The sequence below is a fragment of the Gorilla gorilla genome, chromosome 8, assembly GCF_029281585.2.
Source record: "Gorilla gorilla gorilla isolate KB3781 chromosome 8, NHGRI_mGorGor1-v2.1_pri, whole genome shotgun sequence".
Lineage (NCBI taxonomy): Eukaryota > Metazoa > Chordata > Mammalia > Primates > Hominidae > Gorilla > Gorilla gorilla.
Window position 1 is genome coordinate 65,261,586 of NC_073232.2, and position 17,691 is coordinate 65,279,276.

The following is a 17,691-nucleotide window of genomic DNA, read 5'->3' on the forward strand; positions in this document are numbered from 1 at the left end:
TGCTTACGTGAATTGAAGTAATCACACATTCAGAGAAATCGGCTATCAGTCTATTCTGCAGTCACAGAAAGTCTGGGAAATCCAAACCTGATCCATGTAGCAATAAAAAAAGATGGACCACTTTGCCTAGGGCTAAAGACCTAAAAACTACCTTCCAAATCATGAATTTTGCGGAGGATTGTATAGGCAACTCATAAACCAAAGTCTTTTAGCAATTTTAGGGCTTTAAGAAAAATAATTTGACTTGATGCAAGGTTAACAACAGTAAGTCCTCACTTAATGTCATCGATAGGTTCTTGGAAACTGTCATTCTTAAGAGAAACAACATGTTAAGAAACCAGTTTTCTCATGGGCTAATTGATATAAACAAGAGTTAAGTTCCTGTGGCATATTTCTGACGACAAAAACACCACCAAACTTCTAAATAAGGACCAAAACACTTCTAATATTAAAAATTGAGATGGATATGAGCTATACTTATACTTAAGAAAAATTGATGTAAACAAGTAAGATAATTATTTATCCAGTTATTCTAGTTCAGGGTCTTGGATGAGGGAGCCTATCCTAGCAGCTCAGGGCACAAGGTGGGAACCCATTCTGGACAGGACACCATCCCATCACAGGACACACACACACACACACACACACACACACACATAGTCTCATTCAGACTGGGACCGTGAAGACATGCCAAGGAACCTAAGGGACATATCTCTGGGAACTGAATAAGAAACCAGAGTACCTGAGAAAACCCACGCAGACATGGGAAGAACTTGCGGACTCCACACGGATGGTGACCCTGACCAGGAACCAATTTTTCTTCTCATCAGTGTTATAACAAAACAAAGTTGAATTAAACAGTGTTATTCAAGGACCTTCTGTGTACATATGAATGTAAATAATTCAGTCCCAAGCCAGAATTTGGTCTCAGAATCTGGGTTGCAATCCTGGCTTGACCACTTGCATGCTGGTTACTGACCATTCTCTCTGAACTTTATCTGTAAGTGTCTTTATCTGTAAGATGAGATTAGTGCCTGCCTTATTATGCTATTGCTTGGATTAAAGCTATCTGGCATATCCCAAATTTTTAGTAGGTGGAGATGGTGGTATTGGTATATGTAGTATACCCTCCAAGCACACATTCAGGCAGTGGGCAGGTAGGGAAGGTGGGCAACTTGCTGCAGCAGAGAGGAGGAAGAAGTTCAGACCATTGGGTAGGATGAGTGGATCCAACCCCTTTGTAGGGCAGGTGGTGGAGTGGGCAGATAAAGAGCCAAGCCCTAGTTTGAGTGACATTGTGGGGATTCAAGAAGACTTTTGTCACGTGTGTAGTGCAGTGACTAGCTCTTACCTCTGGTTCAGTACTAACCGTGCTAATAGACCTGCAGAGTACCAACTTGTGGGTGATTATGTACCAAACACTTGTATCAAGTTTATCGAACAGTATGCTCTAAGTCACTTTGAAATGAATAGGATGCATAAAGGTAAGGGAATTTATATAAAAAGAAATAAGTAAACATGTATGGCACTTCCTCGAACAGATAGAATAGCTTTTTACTATTAAGGAAAGTAAAAGTTGAGCAGAGAGTAAGGTACTAACAGGTAGTCTACACATGTATGTTCCATTTAAAATATGAAACCCATGAGCACACATGGGTGATAGCAAGATTTTCACTGATAACAAGCTTTAGACCAATCAGGTGGTGGCACTGAGGTATAAATGGTGCCTGCCCTAGCTAAGTGAGGTGACGACTTTCTGAATAGTGAAGTAGTTGTTGAATTTTCAGAAAATCTTTTATTTCTGTTTTTTTTTTTCTGGGATTGTCCTGTATAAGAGACCACATCCAAATGGTTTTCCTAGAAGGTCCTGTGTTAGGGACCATCCTGTTTGTGAAACCTCCCTGCTCAATATGTTTTCAGTCATCTTATCTAGTACTTTTTAACTTGAAATAAGAAAAAGGTGTTTATTTCTACATTTTCAGTGCCTCCCCTTCTAGTATTCTTTTCCCTGAGGCACACTTTAGTATTATCCTCATAGATTTTTAGTGTAAATAGAAGAAACCACACTGCATTTGCATGTATTATATAAACTATTGTTAAAAAAGAGGACGCAGTGGTTCATGCCTGTAATCCCAGTGCTTCGAGAGGCCGAGGCGGGAGCATTGCTTGAGGCCAGGAGTTTGAGACCAGCTTGGGTAACACAGCAAGACCCTGTCAGCACAGAAAAAAAAAAAAAAAAGCCAGATGTGGTGGCACATACGTGTAGTCTTAGCTACTTGGGAGGCTGAGGCGGGAGGATCACTTGGAGCCCAGGAATTCAAGTCTACAGTGAGCTATAATTGCGCTAACTGCACTCCAGCCTGGGCGACACAGTGAGACCCTGTCTCTAAAAAAAGAAGATTCTGCTTCTCAGTACTTCGGAGGAAAGCCCTTTTATATGTTTTCCCTTGATTAGAATTATGTGGCTTGCCCATTTCCTGTTCTGTCCCATTAGAAATTTAGAAATAATTTTAATGTTCAGTCACACTGACAGCATTTTCAAGTTAATTTTTAATCATGTAATGAAATGAGCTGCTAATGATGGTGTTAGAAAATTTTAGAAAAATATCCATTTGGCTGTGTCTTTAAGATTTTTGGACGGAAAAGCACATACAGTTTAATTGACTATAAGAAGGCCAGGAATTTTGGAGGAAACACTAGGGCCAAAAAAATTCTGATGAAGCTCATCTAAAATAATTAAATTATGTGTTAACAGGGTGGCTGATCATTAGTTTGTGGAAACTTCTTATTTTAGGCAATGTGCAGGTTTTCAGGAGATGGGATGATGATTGAGAAGGACGGTGGCTATTTAGGAGTATTTAGTATACAGAGGGCCTGTGCTGCTTTTTCACTTTAAAGGAAATAGTGAAGATTGGACGAGGAAATTGCAAAGAATATTAGAGGAAAGAAAACTCCTTTTTTATGGTGTGGGATTTTTTATGTAAGCAGTGTTAGTCATTCCCTCCTCTGGGTCCTCCAGTACATGGTTCTCCTTTGCCAAAAGCACCAATTGTATGGTACAGTATAGTAATTATTTGTTTAGAGTCTGTCCCTCCATTCAACCATTGTTGGCCCAGCCTTGTTCTTCTTTATTTCTGCTGTGTCAAGCACAATGCTACGATAAATTTTTGCATATATGATTTATATTTCTGAAATAGTCGATTAGATGGCATTTTTAGACCTGTAAGTATTTAATAATATTGGCAAATATTTTGAATAGTCAAAGGGAATAGGGAGGCATTTTTCACCCCCAAAGTGTAAGATGTACTCATTCAAAAAAAGTTCAGAAAATCGAACCTCCTGTAATTCCACGTTTTCTATGACTATTAAGTTTCAAAGAGCAGTTTAATAATAAGTAATCCTCCTCGGGCAGCCCCTCACACCTTTTTCCTCTACATTTTGTATTATGGCTGAGTGTGAACATCCATCCATGTTTATTGAAGGCCTAAGTTTACCTAGCGTTGTATTGTGGTAAGGATACAGTGGTCTCCAAAATATGGACTTTGTCGTTTCAGGGATGGCAATTACAGTCTGGAAGTATTAGAGGCAGAGTTGAGTCTTAGAATTTACATAGTGAACTTTCTTGCTGCCTTCTTTTTTCTTAAGGACAGGTGACACATAGAAAACCATAAACAAAAATGTTTACAAGTAATTGATTCGAATATTGGTGGTAAGCATGTTCTGCTATTAACAAAATCAGAAATGGATCTTTGGCTTTACCTTTTCCTGCTGTATCCACACCTACCTGAAACACATACACATACCCTGTCTAATGCCATTGATGTTCCTTTGTTTTCCCCATGTTCCAGCTGTAGGAACCAATGTATTGCTGTGGAAATATAGTCACTTTTGAATAGCTATAGCAATTTGTAAATTACCCATCTCTGACAGTGTTTCCAAGGGACATTCTGACTGAACTGGATGATGGAATGAGATTTCTAGTAGTATGTCACTTTGACCAGTGGCATATCACAACCTCCCAGTCAGTGATTTAGGCTTCTTCTTCTTTTTTTGGAAGAAGGGTCTTGCTCTGTTGCAATCATGGCTCATTGCAGCCTCAGCCTCCTGGGCTCAAGCTATTCTCTCACCTCAGCCTGACTAGGTTTTATTTTTTTGTAGAGACAGAGGTCTCCCTATTTTGCCCAGGCTGTTCTAGGGCTCCTGGACTCAAGCGATCCTTTCACCTTGGCTTCCCAAAGTGCTGGGATTACAGGTGTGAGCTACCACCCAGCCTAGGCTTCTTTAAAGCACAATATGTGCAATGGGGATTTAGACATTGATAATATTGGAATGTTTCTTGATGAAATTCTGATTGGTGCCAAGGAAATGCTTTGTGGAATGGCTATGTTTCTGACTGCCTCACTGGTAAGTCTTTTGGTTTTAAGCAATAGTCCCTGCTGTGTATTGGTAGTGTGACCTGGAGTCAATCATTTAACCTCTGAGAGGCTCAGAATCCTCATCTGTAAAATCAGTACCATTTGACAAATCCCCGAGTGGTTTTTGAAGATTGAGTAAAATCTGTGTTGTACCTGTTACAGGACTGAGGACAGAGTCGTCCCTCAATACACAACTGCTCTTATCTCATAAGATGAAAGAATTTTTTATTCTCTAGCATTTTGAAACACAGATTTATCATACTTTTTGGGCTCTGATAATTCATACTTATTGATATCATAAATGAATCCACAATGTATTTCAAATCCTGTAAGTTGCATACTTTTTGGTTTATAGACTGATATTGTGTACTTGGTACTCTTAAATATTACTTAGGAATGAATCTTGAAGCAAAATAGCAGCAACAATTTATTTATTTAGTATTTTTATTATTTTATTTATTTAGTACTTAGAGCCATGTCCTACAACTAAACTCTTTCATAAATTTTCTCATTTAATCCTTACAATGAGGATATTGAAGAGAGAGGTCAAGTAATTTATTTGTTGAAGACCACAGAGCTGTCGTTGGAGGACCTGCCAATCAAATCCAGGCATGTCTGACTTCTAAGCCCATATTCTTAGCCCTCTTCTTTCCCTGCAGCATGTGTTAAATAACTGAGAAGATGGCTCTTCAAGGTGACAGACACAAGTGTTTTTTGGATGACTTTCAGTCTGGGTTGCTACGGTGTGCTTAAACACATCATTTTGTAGTTAAAGGCCTTTTCTTCTTCCTGTTATGTGTCAAGATAGCACAAGTAACCCACAAACGCCACACTTTATTTATGTTCCTACTGGGCCCTTATCATAATCTGTTCTCACTCTAGTTCTTAGTGGACACGTCTAGGGAGAGGCAGCGTATCAAGTGGCTAGGAGCCTAAGACTCTGAAACTAGATAGCCAGGAGCTGAATCTCAGCTCTGCCAATTACAGGCTGTGCAACCGAGAGCAAGTTATATTTTCTCTCTGTGCCTCAGTTTCTCATCTGTAAATTAGGGATAATAAGTAATACTTTAAAGGGTTGTTTTGAGGATTAAAAGAGTAAATATATATGTTTACAAGTGTGTGCATGAACACATACACACACGTTGCTTGCAGCACTGCCTGGCATATGGGGAATATTCCACAAGTGTTGGTGATTAACAATAAGGTGATGATGTCCTTTGAGCAATGCTATGGGCTGCACCATTTTCATTTTGACTTTCCCCACAGAGGCCTACCCCAGTGTTCCATGCGTGATGGGCACGCCATCAATGTCTACTTAGGGAGTGGATGGCTGTGGATGGGCTGCATGGTTGAATACATGGCCAGTTCTTTTTCTTTTCTTTCTTTCTTTTTTTTTTTTTTTTTTTTGAGACAGAGTCTCACTCTGTCACCCAGCTGGAGTGCAGTGGCGATATCTCGGCTCACTGCAACCTCCACCTCACAGGTTCAAACGATTCTCCTGCCTCAGCCTCCCAAGTAGCTGGGACTACAGGCACATGCCACCATGCCCAGCTAATTTTTGTATTTTTAGTAGAGATAGGGTTTCACCATGTTGGCCAGGATGGTCTCGATCTCTTGACCTCGTGATCCACCTGCCACGGCCTCCCAGAGTGCTATGATTACAGGCGTGAGCCACCGTGCCCGGCCAGCCAGTTCTTTTTCATCTTGAAGTTATATTACTCTCATTGACCTAAACACCCTCTCTTGCCTTTAGCAGAATCAGGGATTGAATAACAGGAAGAAGTTGACCCAAGTAAAGTTGAAATTATTTGGCAGTAATAATAGCTAACATTTATGAAGTGCTTGCTTCATGATAGGCACAGGGTAAATAAGATTAACTAAACTGAATCCTTTCTCAAACCTCATAAAGCAGTTATTATCCTATTTTGTAAGTGTAAGTTTAATTTGCATTGGTCTTATCCCTGTAGTCAAGAGGTTGTGCATTGAAACAGGGAGATTGTGTGTCTGTATGGTTTAGCTCTGTGTCCACACCCAAATCTCGTGTCGATTTGTAATCCCCATGTGTCAGGGGAGGGACCTGGTGGGAGATGATTGGATCCTGGGGGCAGATTTCCCCCATGCTGTTCTCATGATAGTGAGTTCTCATGACATCTGATGGTTTGAAAGTGTGGCACTTCCCCCACCGACCACCCCCTCCTGCTGCCATTAGAAGAAGGTGCTTGCTTCCCCTTCGCCTTCTGCCGTGATTGTAAGTTTTCTGAGGCCTTCCAGTCATGCTTCCTGTTAAGCTTGTGGAACAGTGAGTCAGTTAAACCTCTTTTCTTCATAAATTACCTAGTCTCAGGTAGTTTTCTTAGCACTTTGAGAACAGACTAACACACACGTGAATCCCACAGCACTAGCAGAGCTGGGCTTCCCCTCAGGCCTCCCTGAGTGACTTTTGGCCTGTAGCGAAGCACTCAATAAATGGTTGTATTATTGATTATTATCGCAACTTCTGAGGCAAAAATCACATATTCTACAGGAATACCAATTTGAGAGTTCTACGTTTTAATAATTAACATAGCAACCTTTGTCATGGGTATACAAACTATAGACTCCTTAGTTAAAATGTCTTGCTTTGGAGAAAGTCATTGTCTGAAAGCTGAAATTCTTATGCTTTAGGCTAAAGTTGTTTTCACTGCTCTGTCTTTGGTGGAAATGGAAAAATGCTATCCATTGCTCATAGCAGAGTAGTGCTTAAAATGATGGTAAGTGGTAGAGTCTCCCTTGTTTTCCCTAGACAAAACTTTCTCTGGGAATTTCGTACCTCAAATTAGGTTTCAGTGATTTTTACTTTTCTACTTTTGATTCTTTTCTGTTTTTCAATTTTCCCAAGAAGTGTAGAGCCCAGCATTGATAACTTTGACTTTGCTTGATTTTCATTTTGAAGTGAGGTTAACATCTTCACAGTCAAGGTCCAAGAGACCAAGCATCTTGGTCTCTACCAGTGAAGAAGGGTAACCTGCTTGAGTGATGCCTGTACTGAAATATTGATCCTCTCTGCCTTGCTCTTCATGAGGCTGTCTGGGTGGCATTTGGAAGGAGCACATCATCAGCATTCCTGTTCATACCTCCTTTACACCCCACCTTCACAATCTAGAGCCAGAAACGGGCATATTGGATCTGCGGCACACAGGGCTTAGATGGGGTACAACAGAATTTTTCCTATTCGCCAATCTTCACTCATTCAATTTGTGTAGGAGCCAACATGTAACTCCAATAGAGGATGCTATTTGTTACCCAGTATAAGAACTTCTTGAGGATGGAATTGATTTAATTATTCAAATATTCCAGATTCTTTCCTCTGAGAGCTCTTCTTAATCTTTGATTTAATGCTTTTTCTCTAATCCTTAGTAAGAAAATTCTTTCCTATTTCCACCACTTCTTTTAAACATTATCTTGCTTGAGCCATGTGTATATTACTTGATTCTTAGAAATTGCTGATCACCCTGTCTTGGTAAAATATTTTGGTCTTTATTATGGGCATATCGTTGATGTTAGTTTATAGGTCTCTTTTTGCACCCTCTTCTGAAGGATTCTGATGAGTTACTCTCATCTTATTTTTACCCTTTCAGTGTTGTCATAGGGTCACCATTGACATTCTGGGCCTTTTGCCTGGAAGTACCTATTATGCTGTTAATTTTTCAACTAATTATGTTTCATGCTGTTTGTAATGAAAAGCCTATGAGCTCTGTGGCTCCAGCACTCCCCAGCTGCATGACATTGGGACGCTGTGTAGTCTTTCTTCATGTTTGCTCATCTGTAAATGGGCTGATAATAATAAATATCACCTACTTTACAGACTTAGTAGTAGCACTAAATAAGATCATACATGTTAAGTGCCCATCCATGCTTAGCATATCAAAAGCACTCAGTGAAGTTTATTTATTATAAAGGTGAGCATAGGGCTGGGGCACTAACCCAGCTTTGAATGGTTAGCATGAAAAAATTTTCACAGTCAAGAGAAGAAAGGAGGAAAAGGGTATTTCATGAAGGGGAATAGCTACAAGTTTTTCACTAGTGATGGAGCATAAAGTGTTAGGAGACCAAATGGTAAGGGGGACTGGGAGCAGTTCATGGAGGTCTTGTTTTATCAAGCCCAGAGGCTCAGACAGCATTTCTGGGAAATGGGTTGCACAGAAGAATTTGTACCTCATTAGGGTGCTGGACACATGCAGACTTGAGGAAACAGAATTCAACAAGATCTACAGGAGACATTGTGATCTGTGAAAAGACTGTTCTAAGAGCCCCAAGAATATTAGGAATGCCTGGACAGTGAGGGGTACAAAAGGACAATAAAGCATTTTGTTTACATCAGATGCTCACTTTTAAGATCTAGGGGACCTGAAGTAGAACCAAAGAAAGGTATAACTTGTCATGCATGGATTCCTTTTGAGAAAATGAATTAGATGAGCTGAAATGTGGATTTCTAATATGAAGAAATTCTGCCCAAGAAGTAGCAAGAGGGTGTCCCACATTTCAGTCTGCAAACTGTGTTTGGAATGCTGCGTGTGTGTGTGTGCGTATGTGCACACATGTGCCTTGAGCACAAATCTACTGGCTTGTGCAGGGAAAGACTTGTTCTCCATTTTCCTGTGATTACAAAATCATCTTTTCTCACAGTATTTGATAAAATATTATTCTTCTTTGCTAATATTGATTAGCTTTGTATCTGGGGTTGCAAGTTTTATTTTTGACTGTTTATTTTCTAATTATTTTCTCAACAGTGGTTATAAGTAGACATGGAAATACACCAGAAAATGATTTATATGAAAAGGATTCTTTTCTCCATCCCTAAGAACATGCACATAAACAAGAGAAATTAAGAAGAGCACCTAACTTTCATTACTTAGGGTAGGCTCTACTGCTTTGTTATGCCAGTAGGAGGAAGAGTTATGGAAATAAATGTAAATGCATGTTAGGGTGATAGCCAGCTGGCTATCTGAAGTGAGCTTTTTGGAAGAAACAGGGACATTTCCGTGTCATTTGTTTGCAGTTGCCCCACTAATAGAGAACATTTTTCTTGCTACAGTGTTGTGCTTAAAGTAAGCACATACATTTGTAAGAAACAGATTGTTAGACAGTGAGTTTCTTTGAAATGTTTAAGTAAAGAGCATTTATTATACATTGAAAGTATTTGAGTCTTAACCCTTCCCAGTAGAGCAGACCTGTCTTCCTCAATCATCATTTACTATTAAAGGCATAACGAGAAAAAGAGAGAAGTAATGGGTGCTGGTCTTGCCTCCTAAGGTAAACAACTAGAAAAAAGGACTACTATCTATGAGGCAGTGGTTTTCAGGCAGTGAACAGCAGGCATCCGGAACTGTGATCCTTGAGAGAAGAGAATCACAAGAGGGGGACTCACATTTGCCCTGGTTTCATGCTTGAACACTTTCCCCGCTGTGATATAGGGAGGTGAACCCTAGCAGAGCATGGTGGTCTCATAGCATTGAGAAAGCAGAGACTGGAGTTTAAGGCTGCTGAAGTGGCCATGATTTGTATCGCAGGGTACTGGAGAGGAGGGAGCTACGTGAGGGATGAGGCCCTGCAGAGAGCAGCTGCTACTAGGCTAAGAACAGAATGGCGGTACCAGAGGTCATGTATTACTGAGAAAGTTTGGGTTTCTGGCCTAGCCAAGGTGAAGAGACCTTGCTGAATACCTTAGCCATTCTACCGAGACATCACATAGCCATTCTGTTGAGACATCACATCCTAGGAATAAAGACCATCCATACCTTACAGTAAGGGCCATAAGCTTGGACTAAGGACATAAGTGAAATAGACTCATCTTAACCAAGTGTAAAATGAAGCCTGGCAGGATCAAGAGGACCCACCAGTAATTTAGCTGCCACCAGAGCCAAACTGAACACCCTCCAATTGTTTACCTTATAATGGAAAGAAGCATGCAAAGTAACAGGGGATTGTGACTCATATTCAAAATAGTAATCAATAGGTATGAACAATGACTATAAAAGTGGGTAATACCAGATTTTGGTCTCTAACAGCATTCTCCTTGGAAAGGAACCAGTGGTTTTTGGAGAATTGACAGGATCCAGGTTAGAGACAGGGTAGATACAAGATGAGCCCATAACATTTTTTTTTTAATATCAGAAAGTAAGGGAGTAAAAGTAAGAAAATATTTTTCAAAGATGGAGTATGTCACCGGGATAAAGGAGCCAGCTTGAAGGGCTTCCCACTGGCTAAGTCTGAGACAGCTGGAGCACCAAAATACTTAAGTACAAGGATAAATCATAAGTCATTGAAAAAATAGGACTTCATATATCTCAGGTGATCATAAATAGATATATTGGTAAACAATGTATAATGCTGAGTAATGAATGGTAATATGGAGGGATTGCTGGAGTTGGAAAAGTCAGCATGTTGCAGCCATCACAGTATAAAGTTTTTATCAGGCAGACATCACTAATGGATACTAAATCTAGGGGGAAATTTTGATGAGGTACAAGATATTTACATGGTCTTAAAGTGTCTTCCCACAGATTACTTGTTAGCTGCAAGGGAAAAAGTAGTAATTTTTCATTGGAAAAGTTGGACAACACCTTGGCTGGGTGATCAAAATTAACATAACCAAGCTGGGGCAGATAGACTTTTTGTGCCTTTAGATGTGATATCCAGAGAAGAAAATATCACTTTTGTAGTTTTCTGAGAATGCAGAAAACTACACGATTATTCTGAACTGAATCATCAGGAATCACCTGAGAAAATGTCATGAAAGTCAAAATAGAGATGTTCTATTAATATAAAAAGGGGGAGAGGCTATATTCTTCTAAAGTGTCAGTATCATAAAAGACAAAGGAAAAGCTGGTGTGGTTCAGGTGAAAGGAAGCTGAAGAGTAATGGCAGCTAAATGCAGTGTCTGACCCTGGACTGGATCTGAATTGGAGGAAGGAGAAATACTATAAAGGGCATTATTAGGTTAACTGAATATGGCAGTAGATTAAACTATTATATAACTTTTAAATTTACTAAGGCTGATAGCTGTATTGCGGTTATGTAAGAGAATATTCTTATTCTTAGGAAATAAATTCTGAAGTATTTAGAGGTAAAATGCTGTGTTGTATTGCACTTATCTCCTAATGGCTCAGAAAAAAAAGTCGAATGAATGAATGGACAGTGAGTGAATGGTTAAATAAATGTTGATAATAAGTGAATCTGGGTAAAAAGTACCTGGATACTTTTGTACTATTATTATTCTACAACTCTTCTGTAAGCTTGAAATTATTTCCAAATACAAAAATTTAAAGGCCAGTTATGGTAGTTCATACCTGTAATCCCAGCACTTTGGAAGGCTGAGGTGGGAAGATCACTTGAGTCCAAGATTTCGAGACCCAGCACATAGCAAGACCCCATCTCTACTAAAAAAAAATCAACTGGGCATGGTGGCATGCACCAGAAGGCCTAGCTGTTTGGGAGGCTGAGGTGGGAGGATTGCTTCAGCCCATGGGCTGCAGTGAGCCATGATTATGCCACTGCACTCAGCCTGAGACTCTGTCTCAAAGAAAAAAAAAAAGAAAATAAATTAAAACAAAAAATCCCAGCAAGTATAACTATGATTTAAAGAGAAAAGTAGAGTATGCAGAAAAGACAAGGTGTTTCTTAACTACCTTTGTGTGGATTTTCTACCCTTTGGGTTGTCTGTGCTAAATACATTAATCCTATCGCAGTGTCAGTCACTTAGCATGCAAAGCCATTCTATCTCTGTTGGCTTATCTATGCGTATCTATGCAGGAAGAAAGAATAAATATTGCTGTTCAAGTTGAAACTATTTTGTTATATGGTGTCGTGGAAGAGTTTGGAGCAAGGGTTGGTAGAGCTGGGCACTGATTTCTTCTTTGACACTTGCTGGCTGAGTGATTGGGGGAAAGTTCCCCAACCTTTGGGAACTTCAGCTGCTGCATTTTAAAATGGTGCTAGTCTGTTCTCAAGATCTTATGGCTCCAATGAGAAAATGCATGTGAAAGCTCTTTGTAAATAATAATGATTTCTTCTGCAAACATTAAGTTACTATTAATAAGACATTAATAGTTTTTTTTTGAGATGGGGTCTTGCTGTGTTGCCCAGGCTAGAGTGCAATCATGGCTCACTGCAGCCTCCACCTCCCATTCTCAAGTGATCCTTTTACCTGAGCCTACGAGTAGCTGGGACCACAGGTAAATACCACCATATCTGGCTATTTTAAAAATTATTTGTAGAGAAAAGGTCTTGCTATATTGCCCAGGCTGGTCTCAAACTCCTGGGCTCAAGTGATCCTCCCACCTCAGCCTCCCAAAGTGCTGAGATTACAGGTGTGAGCCACTGCGCCCTGCCCCTGTTAATAGTTTTAGTTAAAATAGCTTAGACTGAGGTAGAGTTTCCTTAATCCAGGTGGCCCTTATTTCTCTCACAAATCAAGTTTTTAATTGATTTGATTATATGAGAGAGTTGCTTTTCCAAGTGGGCCCTTTTGTTCCTTCTGGTTGCTTCCTTCCTCATTTTCTGCCCTTATTATTCCAGGTAAAGCTTCAGTGACTGAAGGAGTGTGGACTTTTTGAATTTCAAGAACAGTAAAGTTGGAACACAGCAGAGGGTGTGTAATAAAATACAGGTAAGTCAGAATCAGCATTTCACCCATTCTCAAAGAACTCATGGTTCTGAAGTTCCTTGTAATCACTCTTGCTTTGTTCTGAGATTGTGTGTGAGGCTCTGATGGCATAAGGGGATCTTCCAGGCCTTTGTGGTGCCCAAGGGCAAAATTAGCCAACAAAAGGCCTGTGTGGTTTGGAAAAAGTAGGAAACACACTTGAAGAGGCCAGCTCCCCCACTGGAGAAGGCAAGCAATCTAGGCCGGGGTGGTAGAAATGCATAAAGCAAAGGCCACAGGAAAGAGTGTCAGCCTGAGTCTCTGGAAATGACAGAAAAGGCTGCTGCTGAATTTGAAGTCACATAAACCAGGTAGGAAAGGTTCTAGGATAATGTTAGTTGGGGGCATGCCTTTTCCCTTAATCTGGAATTGCTTTTGATGGAGGCTTTCATCCTGGAAGATCACGGTTACCAGGTCTGCCTTCTTCTCTGGAGTTGAACAGGTAAGTCCAGTGCTGCTCAGAGTGCTAATCTGAGATGAAATAAAGAGCTTGACCTAGAACGTAAAGTTAGATGAACGAAACAGTGTCTCTAGTGTTATCGTTGATTCTATGTCTGTTTCTATGTTCTATTTCTGTGTCTGTGTGTATGTTGATTACTATGTCTGTATATATAATCTCCAAACAATATATTGCTTAGCTTTAATTTTAAGCTTGAACAGAATAGTATATTGCATGTAGTGTTCTGCAGCTTGCATTTTTTTTGCCCTGTTATGTTGTAAGATTTACTTGTTGCATGTAATGGTAGTAAATTAATTTTTCTGGTTAAGTTAAATTCTATGGTGAGAATTGATCACAGTTTATCTATTGTCTCCCTTCCCTCCAATCTTTGGTATTTTGTTGCCCCGCTAGTGGGTGTAAAATAATATATCATTGTCATCTTTATTTGCATTTTCCTGATTAATAGTGCAATTGAACATCTTTGATATCCTTTGGAGAACAGAGTGCATACTTTTAATTTAGACAAAAATTTCAGTCTTTTCTTGTATAGTGAATGAAGCTTGTTTCTTCTTTGTTTTTTGAAACATAGTCTAAAAATTTTGAAACTGTTTATATGGCACAAATATTTTCATTGTGGCGGGGTGCGGTGGCTCATGCCTGTAATCCCAGAACTTTGGGAGGCTGAGGCAGGCAGATCACCTAAGGTCAGGAGTTCTAGACCAGCCTGGCCAACATGGTGTCTTTACTAAAAATGCAAAAATTAGCCGGGCGTGGTGGCACGTGCCTGTAATCTCAGCTACTAAGGAGGCTGAAGCACGAGAATCACTTGAACCCGGGAGGCGGAGGTTGCAATGAGCCAAGATCATGCCATTGCACTCCAGCCTGGGCAACAAGAGCAAAACACCATCTCAAAAACAAACAAACAAACAAACTAAAAACATTTTTATTGCTAATGTTTGTTTTTTCTTTTCTTTTGAGTTGAACTTCTTGTTGGTTTATATTCTTATTCAATTTTTCTTTCTCTGCTGATTTGGAAATTATAACTTGTATTTCTGTTCTTCTAATGATTATCCTGAAAATATACTGTGCACACATAGAAGTTTTAAAGTCAGTCAGTATTTAAGGTATTCTAATCCCCTTCTGGAATAATACAAAACTCATAGTATACCTAATGAAGACTCCCTCCTTCTGTACATAGATGTTCTTTTCAGCATATCTGTTTTATTATTTGTTTCACCATCCAAATTAGTCAATTTTATTGTATAGAGATGGTATTTGTTTAACTGTATATGCTTATCATTTCTTATTCCTCTTCCTTTCTTCTATCCTTACGTTTCCTCTGATGAGATTTAGCTTCTTCAGAATTTTTTCTTTTCCTGAGAATCTTTTGGTGGTAACTTCTCTCAATTTTGGTTTCTGAAATGTCTTTATTTCACTCTTACAGCTCTTAGTTGATAGTTATTTTTTTTCCCAGTGTTGTGAACATACTGTTCCATTGTCCATAGCTTTCATTTTTGCTGTCAGGACATCTGTTTATCTTTCATTTGCTATTTTTTTTAGTAGATGATTTGACTTACTTTAAGTTTGTTTATTTGTCTTTGGTGTTCAGCAGTTTCATTACAATGTGTCTATTTAGAGCTTTCTTTTAAGAATTCTGTTTATATTTTTCGTATTTCATGTATCTATCCATTTATTTCATTTATCCACCCTAAATATTTTTCAGCTCTCAATGCTTGAATGCTGCCTTTTCTTCATTCTCTCTATCATCTTCTGGTTTTGATTAAATGGAGGTTAGAACTTCTCTTTTTATCCTTTATGTCTCTTAATTTCTGTTCAGTATTTTCTTTCTCGTTTTTCCCTGCTTTATTCTGTAATTTAAGATTTAGCTTTTAGTTCAATACTTCTCTCTTTAGCTGTGTTGGCTCTTCTGTTTAGCCTATCCATTGACTTTTTAATTCAAATGAGTATGTTTTTTAAATTTCTAAAATCTTTATTTCTGTCTTAAATCTGCCTGAGTATTTTTTGATGGTTTCATTTTGCTTGCTCATTTTTTGGCCTCATCATTAAACAGTTATTTCATATCCTATATTTGATAATGCCAGTATCTGAAATCCTTGGTGGTCTAAATGGTTTTGGGCTTCTTTCCTAGTGTGCAGGGTGAGTTTGGATTACATGCTAATATTTGCTTGATAATTATGTCTTGGAATCTTGAAGTATTACTTCTTGAGATTTTGTTTGTGCTAGGAGCCAGGAGGATGCTACAGACCCAGGACCACTTCTCTTCCCTTTGAATACCTATTCCCTTTGGTTTCAAGCTGGGCTTTCTCCACCATGCTGAAACTTGGACGTCTAGTTGCCCCACCCCATTGCTGGTATTCATAGTTACCTCCAGGGCAACTCCAACTTTCTTTTTTGCTCAATCCTGAGTGTTCTTTGCTCAGGAACAGTAGATGTTCCCACTATATTCTCACGGGATTTGTTTCTCTACCTGGAGCTAACCAATGCATTAAAAAGTATTTTTAAATGTAATTTATTCAGACTCTAATTATAGTATAGCAGAAGGGCCTTGCAAATATCTAATCCACCAGAATTCCTGAATTAGGAATGCTCAAATGATTTTTAAAAATCAGTTGTCTCTAAGTACTCTTTATCAATTTATTACTTTCCTTTATTTCACCTAAGGATAAAGAAAATAGTGCAAGAGTGATCTTTTTGAAAGCTAGCTAAACATATGACATACTATATCCTTACACTTTTGCCAGGGTTCTTTTTGTAGTTAATCTATTGAATATTTACTCCCTTGGAAACTGAAATTACCACTCTTGGAATAACTCATTAGAACAGAGTACTTATTCAGCACCAATTTGTTATGCCTCCCAATCTATTTTCTGTCACAATGCCATTTTTCTTTCTATGCAGAGTCTTAGATATAAACGAGTCAGTTGTGGGTCTCTGCCTGTGGATGCGTTTCTTCTTCACACGGAATGCAGAAAATTGATGTTTGCCATTGTGAATTAGAGGCATCATCTCTGTAAGCTCCATGTTCTTACATTCTGCATCCCCTTAATAGGCATAGAAAGCAGCATGAAATTTTTGGTCTGTAGAATGCTAAGTTGCCTTGGGCTTTGGCACATGAAAAAAGTATTTCAAAGTGGATGTCAAGTGAGGTTGCTGATTTAACAGGTTTTTTTTTAATTATTATTCCTTCTGCAGCAGAATAATTACCAATAGACAACCATATGTTTTTAGAGGCTACACAGATCTGTGTGTGGATTTTGTGATGAAAGTAATACATTAGGCATGTCTCTAATTTGCAATCTCTTTGCTTTGTAGATTACAGGTAGGATATTTGTAATACTAGTCTAATCATAGGAAAGACAGGCACTGAAAACATTTCTAGGAAATGCTGAGCTCTGCGATGAGAGATTCTTTGAGGAATTGCCTGGTATTGGCTCTATACTTTCATATGAAAAATAAAAATATCAGAAAATTGTGTAGCTTTTCCTTGCTTTGATAGCAAATTCTAATGAGTAGTAACTTCCGACTGTGTCCTTGTATTCTTGGGTTTTTCTTGGCCGTCAGTTCAGTCACTGCTGCTAGTTTTTGCTTTCCAAATGGTTGGAAAGCTGAGCACTCCAGAAGCTTCACCTGGGGAGCTGGGGAGGTGATGGAGTAGTACTGGAGATGCTTGTCAGGGATGGCCAGTGCTTCCTGAGTGAGCTTTGCCTAGCCTTCTGTGCCAGTGGAGCCATCAGGCTCTATGGCACACTACTCAGGCAAAGGGAAAGACATCTCATTGCCACTGCTCCAGTTCTGTTGTCCTGGACCGGGGACTTGATTTGGCAAAGCAGTAACTGGCCCTTTGAACTTGTCAGTTCTCTGTAAATGTGTCCCTTTGAAGGTTATGAGTTGCATGATTAGCATGATTTTTAACAGAATTCACCTGAGTGCTGTTTCTTTTCCACAGTGAAGTTGGATTCTGGTCGTATCAAAACGATGCAGAGACACAGCCCAAGAGTGCTGTCCTTCATAGCTTTATGTCAGTTAGGGTGCTAAAAGGTGAGGCTTGACAGTCATTGTCAAGACAAGTGACCAGGCTCTGATGTATGACCCAGAGCAGTGTTCCTGTGTCTCCAGTACTTTAGTCACAATCG

At 39.2% G+C, this 17,691-nt stretch overlaps 1 protein-coding gene across 5 annotated transcripts in view; it reads left to right on the forward strand.

Annotated features, from left to right (window-relative positions):
- Positions 1 to 17,691, forward strand: part of SGMS1 (sphingomyelin synthase 1) — a 313,766-nt gene that overhangs the window by 92,429 nt on the left and 203,646 nt on the right. For all 5 annotated transcript variants that reach the window (XM_019035024.4, XM_019035025.4, XM_004049419.5 and 2 more), the window contains one exon: positions 12,972 to 13,062. The gene's annotated coding sequence lies outside the window, so the exon portion shown is untranslated. The remainder of the gene's footprint in view (positions 1 to 12,971; positions 13,063 to 17,691) is intronic.